We start from the raw sequence: 12,164 nt of genomic DNA, 5'->3' as shown, positions 1-12,164 counted from the left end.
GTCTTATTTTTCCCCTAGTATAATTCTGATGCTTAGTTACGTGGCCTTTAGTAGCTTTTGCTTATAAACAATTTTTTTTTCTTTTACTCAAGGATTATGTAGGCTTATTTATTTATTTACTAGATTTATAAAGTTGCCCAATTCACACAAGGTGATTCTGGATGGCATACAACAAAAAGCAAACAGTAAACCAACCCCTTCCCCAAAATACACAAAACAAAAACATATCTAAATATAAAATACAAAATATAAAAATGGCAATCAAAGACCAAAGACCATAAGGGAATCTAAAAGGGGACTCCACTCAACTGGCCTCTAATGCTGGGGAGGAAAGTCAGGCATTAAAAATAAGTTGGATTTATTTTTATTTTCTTTATTAATTTATTAAATGTATATAATTATACATATATGGGAGGGATTGTTTCAGAGAACAAAGGCAATCACAGAAAAGGCACACTTCCTAGTTCCCTAAGATGACAAGATTTATCAGAATGTATCAGGAAAATGCTCTCCCTATGCCATAGGCATATCTTTTTGAGAGACGGCAGTCCTGCAAGTAACTTGTTCCTATACCAGGTAAGGCTTCATAGCTGATAACCAGCACCTTGAATTGTCCCTGGATGCCTATTGGAAGTTAATGCAGATCTCAGAATAGCAGTGTTCTGGATCAATCAGTTAGATAGATCTGTATGTTAGAATGTTTGGCATTTATTGGGTTAAGTGCTGTCTTCTTAAGAGATGGCTTATGGGTAATGTAGTTTAGTTATTCAGTGAATCCCATTGTTAACAAGTCTGTAGGAGGAGCCACTAAAGTCCATCACAGGATATCCTGGCTACGGGCCAGCTCGTGTTTAATTGTCTTTGTGCAAACTAACCATGCAGCACACATGGACATCAAATGTAATAAGGCAAAAGTGAATATGGAGAAATTATTGATTTTACCGACATAATGGATAAATGTTCACTACTGGACGCATCTTCGGGAATGTAAGTTTCTGTTAAGGATTCCCGGATTAAATATTTGTTTAAATCCATTTTGTTGCGTTATCTATCTGGGTCTGAATTGGAAGGGAACTCAGTTCAGGATTAAGAATAGTAAAATCAGTATATTATCTTCATATTGACCTTAGAGTAAGAAAAGTAAAAATCAGTAAATTATCTTCATATTAACTTCAGCTTTAAAGGAAGAAAGGTGAAAAGTTATAAAGTGCTTTGTGTCCTGTTTGCATGGAATGAGGAATTGTGTGTGCTTCTGATCTGACTGCACACAAGCCTTTAATCATGCACAGAGAAAGTCCTCTAGTGGACAAAGGGTGAACCTCGAAGGAAGAGCACCCTGGTGACTGACCCATAAGAAATGACCCCTAGTGGTCAAAGGCTGAACTGCACTGAAGTACCCACGCACACAGGAGAGCGCACCCAGTTGTGCCTCCACCCACAGACAGCACCCCAGTAGCTGATCTGCAAGTAGTGACCCCTAGTGGTCAAAGAGCAAAGTTCATCGAATTTGCTTCAAAATAGCTAGGATGTTTACTGAACCTGTCCTAGCCATGGCAGAGTGTCTCCTAGATTTAGAAGAAGGGGTTCAACCACCAGCCTAGATGAGACACCCCAACCAGTCGGCCAAGGAGAAATGCTGCAAACAGCCAACCTTGACCTGTGCACAGAGGCTGATGCTCAAGCCTCAGTGAGGCCAAAGACGTCCCAGGCTCCCTATGACCTGAGGCAACAAAGAAAACCTACAGAAGCCATGCACTCACATCTGATGGAAAGATGGGAGTCAAACTACAAGTGCCATGAAAGACACTGGGAGAAATTACACAAATTCTACCAAGGGCCTAAGGAGGCGTTCTCCCCGAACGTGCACACTTATTGGAAGAAGATAAGGAAGACACTCCTGCACAATGGATGGACTCCGAACAGTACCTCAAAGAGATTCAGGCGCAATTAGGAGACCCAACAGTCGATAGCAAGATGCAATGCTTCAAATTAAAAAAAACAAGGAACGCAATAAGTTTCTAATGAGCAGACCAGTCGAGAGGGCAGAGTCTGAAGTTTCCCGCCATTTGCATGCACCATCCCAGTGATCACATGTGGCTCCATCTCACGCCTCTGGAAAAGCCTCATCCTTTCACCATATGTCCAAGGTGCATTCCAGCGTGTCACAACAATCTCACGTTACAGGTGCCTCCCACCATTCAAAAGTGTCTTCTCGTCAGAGCCAAGCATCCTGATCCTCAAGGGCAGAGAGCCTTGCTGCCTGATTCACACAAGTGTGAATCGATATCGCAATAGCTGACACTGCTGCACAAGCAGCAGTAGAAGACAAGCAGCAAAGAGAAGAATTGGCCAAAGCAGAGACTGCAGCAGCTCTATGTGTAGCAGAGACAGAATGACAGCAGAAAGAAGAAGTAGCCAAAGTGCAAGCTGCAGCAGCTCTTTGCATGGTAAGGGCACAGCATCAGCGAAGGGAAGACATGGTCAAAGCTCAAGCCAACTTTGAGATTTCCCAGCGCCAACAGAAAGCAAAAGAGGCAGCCGTAAGAGCAGCAGCCCTGCAGAGAGAGCTGGAAGACGTTACACCTATGCCCAGGTGGGAAGGGCTAGGGGAGGGAAAGCCCTCATAACCGTGTGCGAGCCTATGTTGATGACCAGAGTGTGTTTCAACGTGACCAGGTCAGAGCGCCACAGCTATCCACAAGCCCCCCAAGACCGGATGTGCCGATCAGCCAGAGAGTTGACGTCGCAACATCTAGGTTACAAGATCTTCCCACCGTTGCTGCCCCATTGAATCCAATGAACCAAACCACCTATGGTAACTGGATGGGTCCACCAGCAGTGGCAACAGCCCCACAACAGGAAGAGCTGCCGCTAGGGGATGAGATTGCAAGAACTCGAGCCAGACTAGAGTCCCTGCTGCGTCAACAGGAAACAGCATCCTGAGGAACCGCTACCAGACCTGACCACGGAGGAGAATCTCAACCACCAGCTGTGCCAGCCTACCAGGGAACTGGCAACGTACCACCTGAATGACAAGAAACCCTCCAACAAGTGAGCACACAACCAGTCAGGCCCCCTCAGCTCAACACCAGAGTAGAGGAATTCAGACCAAGCCAACAAGGTCTCTCGCATGTGACATGGCAAGATACCCTCAGCGGACAACACGCTGAAGAAAGTTACCAGCCAGACATGGCACACGCCCCCACTCCCGGAAGCGATGCACCACCTCCACCACTACAGTCCATATACGGGATCGATGTATTCTCCAACATTCGGTGGAAGAAAGTCGGACATGGCATCCAGAGGCATGCAAAAATTCTCCGACAAACCAGGGAAGGACTATTTATTGTGGAAGCAACTTTCAAGCAAGCCGTCCGCGGCGAGAGGTTACACCCTGGGGAAGAGCTCGGACTTATGACAGCATGACTAGGTCCAGAATCTGGATGTGATCTTTGCATCACATTTAAGTGACCTACTCACCGCTTGACTCTACGGATCATATGGCCAAAGATTGCACAGTTAGGGTGAAATGCCACCTGTGTAACAGTGACAAGCACCTGGCAGCCTTGCATCTAGAATCTAAGAAGCCCTCTGAGGAGCCACAACAAGCAACTGCGACTCCTCCCTCAGCGACGGAGACTCTACGTGACTCCAAAGAGCACCCAGTATTGCACGGGGTGTACTACACAGATATATGTGGCGACTCACCACACCCTCCTTCATGCTCACCCGTCTGTCTAGCAAAAGTCTACCCTGAAGGGCAACCTGAAAAGGCTGTAAATATGTACGTCATACTAGATGCACACAGCAAGGTCACAATAGTTAAGCCTGGCTTTTTCGACGTCTTCGACCTCCCGAGTGAACTAAAGCATTTCGCAATAAATATGTGCACAGTACCAATGCACACAGCGGGGAGGAAAATTACTGGTCTTTGCATAGAATTGATAGATGGATGTTCGCAGTTCCTATTGCCTTCAGTGTTGGAATGGGAGACCTTACCAGATGTTTGCAGTGAAATTTCAACACCAGAGATGGCAAGAAAAATACCTCACTTAGCACATATAGCCAATTTAATCCCTCCTCTAGACCCTGAAGCTGAAATCCTAGTCATGGTGGGACAAGATGCCCCAGAGTCTATTGGTTCCAATGAAAGAATCAAAGGTCCACCAGGAACCCCAGTAGCCATTAAGACGGAACTCAGATGGGCCGTAGGAGGGACCGTTTGTGTCGATCAACTGCAAATTCCAATCCAGGTGAATATCTCAACAACCTCCATTCCCAGTAATGGAAGAGATTCCCACCTAAAACTATGCCAAGAACATTTTACTCTTGTGACAACCAAACCTGTTTTGGAAGCAACAGTGTCCCAGACCAGTAAGAATTACAACAACTTAGCCTTGTCCATAGAGGACAAACAATCTCTGCAGCTACGTGCGTTATCCCAGAGCACCACACACTGGGACAGGCTACATCTGCCAGAACAGAAACAAGACTGGGAGTCGTGGAGTGTACTCCCAAGATGTCTCCAGAGTATGCAAGTGCAGTGCACATATGTCTCCAGCTCACCTGCCACCGTACAAAGGAAAGAGTTGTATGCTTTCTCAGATGTGTCATCGAAGGTGAATGCAGCCTTAAGATACATCACAGTCTACAGCGGGGAGAGCCACTCTTATGTCATTTTGATTGCAACCATAAGATACATCAGAGTCTAGAGCAGGGAGAGCTGCAGTCTCGGTGTCATCTTTGGAAAGGTGAGACTAACAATACAACAAGGTCACACCGTACCAAGATTATAACTATGTGGTACCATATTGACAGCAAAACTCACCAAGCTGACAACGAAGATGTTGTGCCTTGAGCTAACGTCTGCTACCTTCTACGCAGACAGCAAGGTGATGTCAAGCTACATCTGCAAACAAAGCAGACACTTCTATATCTATGTAGGCAATAGAGTAGAAAAGATTGAATCCTCTCTAAGCACTGAACAATGGCAACATGTGCCAACAGATAAGAACCTTGTGAACCAAGTTAAGTGGCCCAACCTTGCCACACAGTTAACAGAATTGATCTGGCTAAAAGGTCCTGAGTCCTTGGCTTATCCAGACAGCCTGATGCCACAGAGACCAAAACGCTATATGCTTCCAGCTCCAGATCAACATGCCAACCTTCAACCTCAGGTACCCAGTAAACTTCAACCAATCAGCTTCAAACCCTCCTCTAAGTGGAGACACCTGAGATTAGGCATAGTATTGATCGTCTTGATCACTTGTCTTAGCATTCCAAGAACTAGCTTTGTAAGAGCCTGCAAGGACTTACAGACTATTGAAGGTATTTGTCATGACCCAGTGATTGACAAATGTCTGAAGGCCAAAAATTACCCTCCCCATGCATCTCACATGGGCAAAACGTGGGAGCGCATGATTGGCGTACCCCGCAAAATCATGGACTCTATGTCATCAAAGACACCCAAGCCCACACATGAAGTCCTCACTACCCCCATGACAACAGTAGCAGCCATCTTCAATGCTCCATCGGTGGTTCCAGACCCTTCGGTTCCTGAATGTCCTGAGTCTTCTGCTCCTATTGTTCCTGATTCTCCAGCTTCTGCTGTTCCTGAGTTTCCTGTGGTTCCAGGTTCTTCGGTTCCTGAGCATCCTGTGAATCCAGGTTCCTTTGTTCCTGAGAAAATTTGGGTTCCAGTTTTTCTGTTCCAGATTTGGTTCCAGTTTTTCCTACAGGAAGAAGACCTTGTCTTGTTAAGAGACAAGAATGCATACCAGATCTATTGGCCAATGGGACTTGTGTACCAGGCCTCACCCAGTTTTGATGGACTAGTTTGCCAAGTTGAGGTCCAGATCGTGAAGCCATGTGAATCAAATCGTGACTCAAAGATTCTTGCACCAGGCTGATAACCAATTTGGTCCCGTTGCTGACAAAGATCAAACTAGACAATTGAACCTCAAACCATGTATTTGTGTTTATGCATTGTTTGATGTAACACTTGTTTATCTATGTTATAATTGTGCATGTTTTCTATGTACCCTATAGTTATGCATATTTTATACCATGTTTTACCTATTTAGTCACTAGTTAGTTAGCAATGAGAAATGCATGCTAATGCTACGTTTTTTGCTTATTTCAGTTAGTTAGTAGTGGAAATTTATATTTCCAATCGGGGAGTGTTCTGGATCAATTAGTTAGATAGATCTGTATGTTAGAATCTTTGGCATTTATTGGGTTAAACACTGTCTCCTTAAGAGATGGCTTATGGGTAATGTAGTTTAGTTATTCAGTGAATCCCATTGTTAACAAGTCTGTAGGAGGAGCCACTAAAGTTCATCACAGGATATCCTGGCTACGGGCCAGCTCGTGTTTAATTGTCTTTGTGCAAACTAACCATGCAGCACACATGGACATCAAATGTAATCAGGCAAAAGTGAATATGGAGGAATTATTGATTTTACCGACATAATGGACAAATGTTCACTACTGGATGCATCTTCAGGAATGTAATTTTCTGTTAAGGATTCCTGGATTAAATATTTATTTAAATCCATTTTGTTGCGTTATCTATCTGGGTCTGAATTGGAAGGCAACTCAGTTCAGGATCCAGAATAAGCAGGATTACATGAGCATAAAGAGATACATCTGTAAGTACATGTGCCATTGCATTTTGGACCAACTGTAGCTTTTGGATGGTCTTTAAGAGCAGTCCTATGTAAAGCATGTTGCAATAGTGCAATCAATAGTGACTGAGGAGTGATCAACCATGAACATTGCCTCCCAGTATAGGAATAGGCATAATTGGTGCCTAAGATACAGTTCTCCCCAGACATAGCTGCCACCTGCTCTTCAAAAAGGAGCTGTGAATCCAGGAGAAACCTCAGTTTCTGTGACAAATCTGAATGGGGTACAAGGTGGGTTTATATATGCAGTGGTCTTCCTTTATTCAATGATTTTATACTTATGATGCATATTCTGGCTGTATTTCTAAGATACCACCAGTCATCGTAGACCATTTGACTATTAGCCTATTGCTTTAAAGTATTTAATTTAATACCTTGCATATGATTACTATTCTTTAACATCCCATTTCCAAACTTAAGGTGCTTCAGTTTTATTTAGAACTTCCATTTTTCTTTTGGACCATATCAGTTGGTTGCTCTCAACCAGTCTGGCAGTTGTCTTGGAACAATTATTCTAAAATAGGAAGTTACTGATGATATTCTGGTTGTGTGCCATCCAGAACAGTATGAGTCATTTTATGTTTTGAAAAATTTCTTTCACTAAAACTGCCAAATGGTCCAGAATATAAATAGTTCCAATATTTTCCAGAGCATTCCACCTCTGCAGATTGAAAAAATTGGCATCTACCTGACACTTACATTAAGGTGTAGCCTGCTATAATTACAATCTCTTTTATCATTTTATTCCACTTGAACGTATAATTTCTGACACATTTTGTTTGGTGTGTGTTGGAATATTCATGAGCAGGAAGAGTCATGTGGTAACTCAGTCAGCCAATGTGAAGAAAGTGCTACTGAGTCTGTGCAAAAGGTTATTGAGTTAGAAGCTGGGTTTGAGTTTCAGTCTCTGGTCTGTCTCTGCTGTAAAAAATCTTCATTTGTGCTATGTTGCTGTAAAGAAGACTGTATGGTATTGTAAATAATTTGCTATGAATATAAAGCGTTTATTTGAATCAGCTAAATGCAGTCAACTGTGAGAGCTTCTGATTTATTTTTACCAACAGAGAAAATTAAAATTCTCTAACAGGTTATGGGCCCAGAGCTTACTAAGGACTGCATTGTAATTTAAGGCTGGAAGAAATTGCCTGTGTTTAGAAAGTATAAGAACAAGTCAGAATTAGCAGAATGGCTGCAATGGAATTTAAGGAAAGCTCTGTGCCTCGTTTAGGCCAAAAGAATTACATTATATGGGCTGCTAAGATGGAATGTTTGCTGAAAGCAAAAGAGCTGTGGTATATTGTAGAAAATCCTCCACAAGTATTTGCAGCTGCTGATCAGAAAAGCCATGATCAAGCTATGGCGTATCTCATCTTGAATTTAGATGATGAACAATTTCTAAATGTTGCAAATCTAAAGACTGCAAAGGAGATTTGGCTGAAGTTGAGAGCTGTGCATGTGAATGTTTCTGCATGCAATATAGTGCAATTGTCAAGAAAACTTTACAGGGCCTGTTTGCAACCAGGTGAATCTGTGGAACAGCATTTAAATAAAATGCAAAGTTTATTTTTGGACTTAGAACAACGTGGGATTAAATTCCCTGAGTCCCAAAAGGTTTTATTGGTGTTGAACAGTTTAGATAAAACCTGGGACACAGTTTCTGCGATATTTGAGTGTAAAGAAGAGAAAGACTTAAATTTTGAGGCTTTAAAGGCATGTTTGCTTAATGAAGAAGAAAAGCACAATTTTAGAAGCAGCCTCGAGGAGGAGAAATTCCTGACTGCAAGTCTCCGGAGCAGGAACCAGCAGCAGATGGGACCAAGTTGCAACAAAAGATAGATTTTGCAAGCAGCAAGAAAAGAATTGCTACATTTGTGGAGCGAGCACACATCTGAAAAGGAACTGTTTGCAGAGGAACAATTTGCAGAACAGGACCTTTGTGCATGCAAAGAAGACTAATTTGCAAAAGGAAGATTTTGGTGTTGCAAAAGTTTGCTATAGCAACAACAGAGACAAGTGGCTAATAGATAGTGGGGCAAGTCAAACAATTGTTAATGACTCTGAATTATTTTGCAGGTTTGTTCCAGTAACACAAGAACCTGTGGCTTTGGCAAATGGCCAGAAAGCAAAAGTCATTGGAAGAGGCGATGTAAAAATTCCATATTTGGAATCAAAGTTTACCAATGTGCTTTGTGTACCTGAGATGGAACATAATTTGTTAAGTGTGTCTAATTTAGACAAACAAGGTTTTGAGACTATTTTTGTAAATGGGAAGTGTCTCATCAAAAGGAATGGGAANTTGGACTGTGCAGTATGCAAAGCATCAAAGTCAAAGGCATTCCCAGTTAGTAAATATAGCACAAGACAAACAAAAAGAGCTCTAGAGCTGGTCCATGCAGATCTGGTGGGACCTATGCAAGCCAGTTTGGGAGGAGCAAAATATGCACTGGTAATTGTTGATGATTATAGCAGGTATTCGTTTTGCTACTTGCTTAGAGATAAGACAGAGATGCTACAACAATTCAAACAGTGGGTAAGTTTTGTAGAGAGAAGGTACAGACAACAAGTATGTCAGTTGCAAACTGACAGAGGTACTGAATTTATGTCAACTAAATTCCAACAATGGTTGGAGCAGTTGGGGATAAGACACAGACGTACAAATCCTTACTCAGCAGCAGAGAATGGTGTAGCTGAAAGAAGGAATGGTGTTTTGCAAACAGTGAAAGATTCATTATTAGAGGATTCTGGTATGAGCAGGTCATATTGGGGAGAAGCCATATTGACTGCCAATTATATAGTTAATAGGCTGTGGAGTTCCTCCATTAATAATACTCCATATGCCGTTCTATATGGGAGAAAGCCATCACTGGCACATTTGAGAATTTTTGGAAGTACTGCATGGGTACATATTCTGAAAGCAATCAGAAGAAAGGGACAGCAAAAGGCAAGAAAGCTCAGGTTTGTGGGCTATGAGCCAGGGTCAAAAGGATATCACTTTAGCGATGGAAGTAAAAGAATTGTAATTTCAAGGTCTGCTAATTTTGCAGAACAAAATTGGGACAGAATTAATGCAAATTCTGGGTATGTCTCACTTAATGACGGTGATCTGTTTAGTGACAATAACTCATCTAATGATGGAAAAATGATTATTGAAGATGTCAATGTTCAGGGAGGAGAAGCTGAACAAGACATGAAGCCAGAAAGACTTGAGACAAAGGAGCAGTTAATACCACGTAGGTCAGGGCGATGTAACAAAGGAATTCCGCCTGACAGGTATTCTGCCAGCAAGGTAAATGTTTGCAATGTGTGGTATTAGCCAAGAAGTTATAAAGAGGTGTTGGCATTACCAAAAGCTGAACAAGAAAGATGGAAGGAGGCCATGGATAAAGAGATGAAATCCATGGGAGACCATGAAGTATTTAAATCAGTGACTTTGCCACAGGCAACCAAAGCTGTGGGTTGTAAGTGGGCATATAAGAAAAAGTTATTGCCAAATAATGATGTACAGTATAAGGCCAGGTTAGTGGCACAAGGTTTTTCACATTAAAGAATGTGCACTACGATGAAGTATTTGCGCCAACTGTGAAAATTGAGAGTATAAGATTAGCACTGGCGTTGGCAGCAGCATATAAGCATAAAATCTGGCACTTTGATATCACAACTGCATTCCTTAATGCTGAGTTAGAGGAAGAAATTTATATGATCCAAGCACCAGGGTATGAAATTGCAAAGCCTAACATGGTGTATAAATTAAACAAGGCTATTTATGGACTGAAGCAGTCAGCCAGAAACTGGAATATCTGTTTAGATACTGTTTTAAAGAGTCTTGGATTTAAGAGTTGCAAGGCTGATAATTGTATATATACTGGACAGTTACAAGGAGGGAATTGTCTACTGTTATCATTTGTGGATGATCTTTGCTTCATTGCAAAGGATGCATCACAAGTCAAGGAATTTGCTAATAAATTAGGAAAGAAATTCGAATTAAAGAATTTGGGAGAAATAAAAAATTATTTCGGTGTAGAGATACAGAAAAATGAAAAAGGTGGTTATATTCTCAGTCAAAGGAGAAAAATTGAGCAGTTATTGGAGAAATATAACATGAAAGATTGCAATACTGCTCCCACACCCATGATTATGGATTTTTATAATAGTTTAAGTGCGGACAAAGGTGAAACCTGTGATCAAGAGATATATCACTCAGCAATAGGGAGTTTGTTATATCTATCACAGTGGTCCAGACCAGACATAGCTTGCACAGTAAGCATTTTGAGTCGTTTTACTACTGCACCTACAAAGTTACATTGGATGGGTGTAAAGAGGGTTCTCAGATATTTAAAGGGAACTATAAATTTGGGTCTTCAAATACAGATTACTGAGGAATTGAAATTAAAGTGTTATGTCAATAGTGACTATGCAAATGACATAAACACAAGGAAATCAAATTCTGGGATTATAATATTGTTTGGAGGGACTCTGATTGGACGGAAATCCAGAAAACAAACAACTGTTGCTATTTCAACAGCAGAAGCAGAGTTTATTGCTTTATCTGAATTGTGTTCTGAAGTAACATGGTATGTACAGTTGTTGCAAGATTTAAATATTAATGTAAAAGAATCTGTAAAGGTATTTGAAGACAATGCTGCCTGTATAAAAATGGCAACTGGTGACAGGGTGAAGAACAGAAGTAAACATGTAGACATTAAGTATTGTAATGTCAGGGAAGCTGTAAAAGGAAAATTGATTAGTTTACATCATTGTTCTTCTGAGGATAATTTGGCAGACATGATGACTAAACCATTGGGTGGTATTCACTATGGAAAATGTATTAAGTCAATAGGTCTTATGTCTCTTCCTGTCATGAAGGGAGGAGTGTTGGAATATTCATGAGCAGGAAGAGTCATGTGGTAACTCAATCAGCCAATGTGAAGAAAGTGCTACTGAGTCTGTGCAAAAGGTTATTGAGTTAGAAGCTGGGTTTCAGTTTCAGTCTCTGGTCTGTCTCTGCTGTAAGAAATCTTCATTTGTGCTATGTTGCTGTAAAGAAGAATGTATAGTATTGTAAATATTTTGCTATGAATATAAAGAGTTTATTTGAATCAGCTAAATGCAGTCAACTGTGAGAGCTTCTGATTTATTTTTACCAACAGAGAAAATTAAAATTCTCTAACAGTGTGTACACATGTTTTTGTGTGTGGACATGTTTTCTGTCTCTGATAATCTATAATAGCTAAAAATGCATTATCCTAGAACAGCATAATAGCCTAGATTTTATTGTTAACTGGAACAGTCTCAATAAAAACTGTTTTAATTGTTTATCTACATTAGTACTGAGTATATGAATAGCTATCAAATAAATATACTGCTCAAGCTGGCATCCCGATGCCAGACTCCCTGGCCAAAATCCAGAGCTGATGGGCAGCTACCGGTAGTAGGAACAGCCTGCCAAAGCCTTTATTTTCTTAAACCTTATTCCCAACA

The sequence above is a fragment of the Protobothrops mucrosquamatus genome, unplaced genomic scaffold (assembly GCF_001527695.2).
Source record: "Protobothrops mucrosquamatus isolate PMUCROS unplaced genomic scaffold, P.Mucros_1.0 scaffold_173, whole genome shotgun sequence".
Classification (NCBI taxonomy): Eukaryota; Metazoa; Chordata; class Lepidosauria; order Squamata; family Viperidae; genus Protobothrops; species Protobothrops mucrosquamatus.
This window is presented reverse-complemented; position numbering follows the sequence as displayed.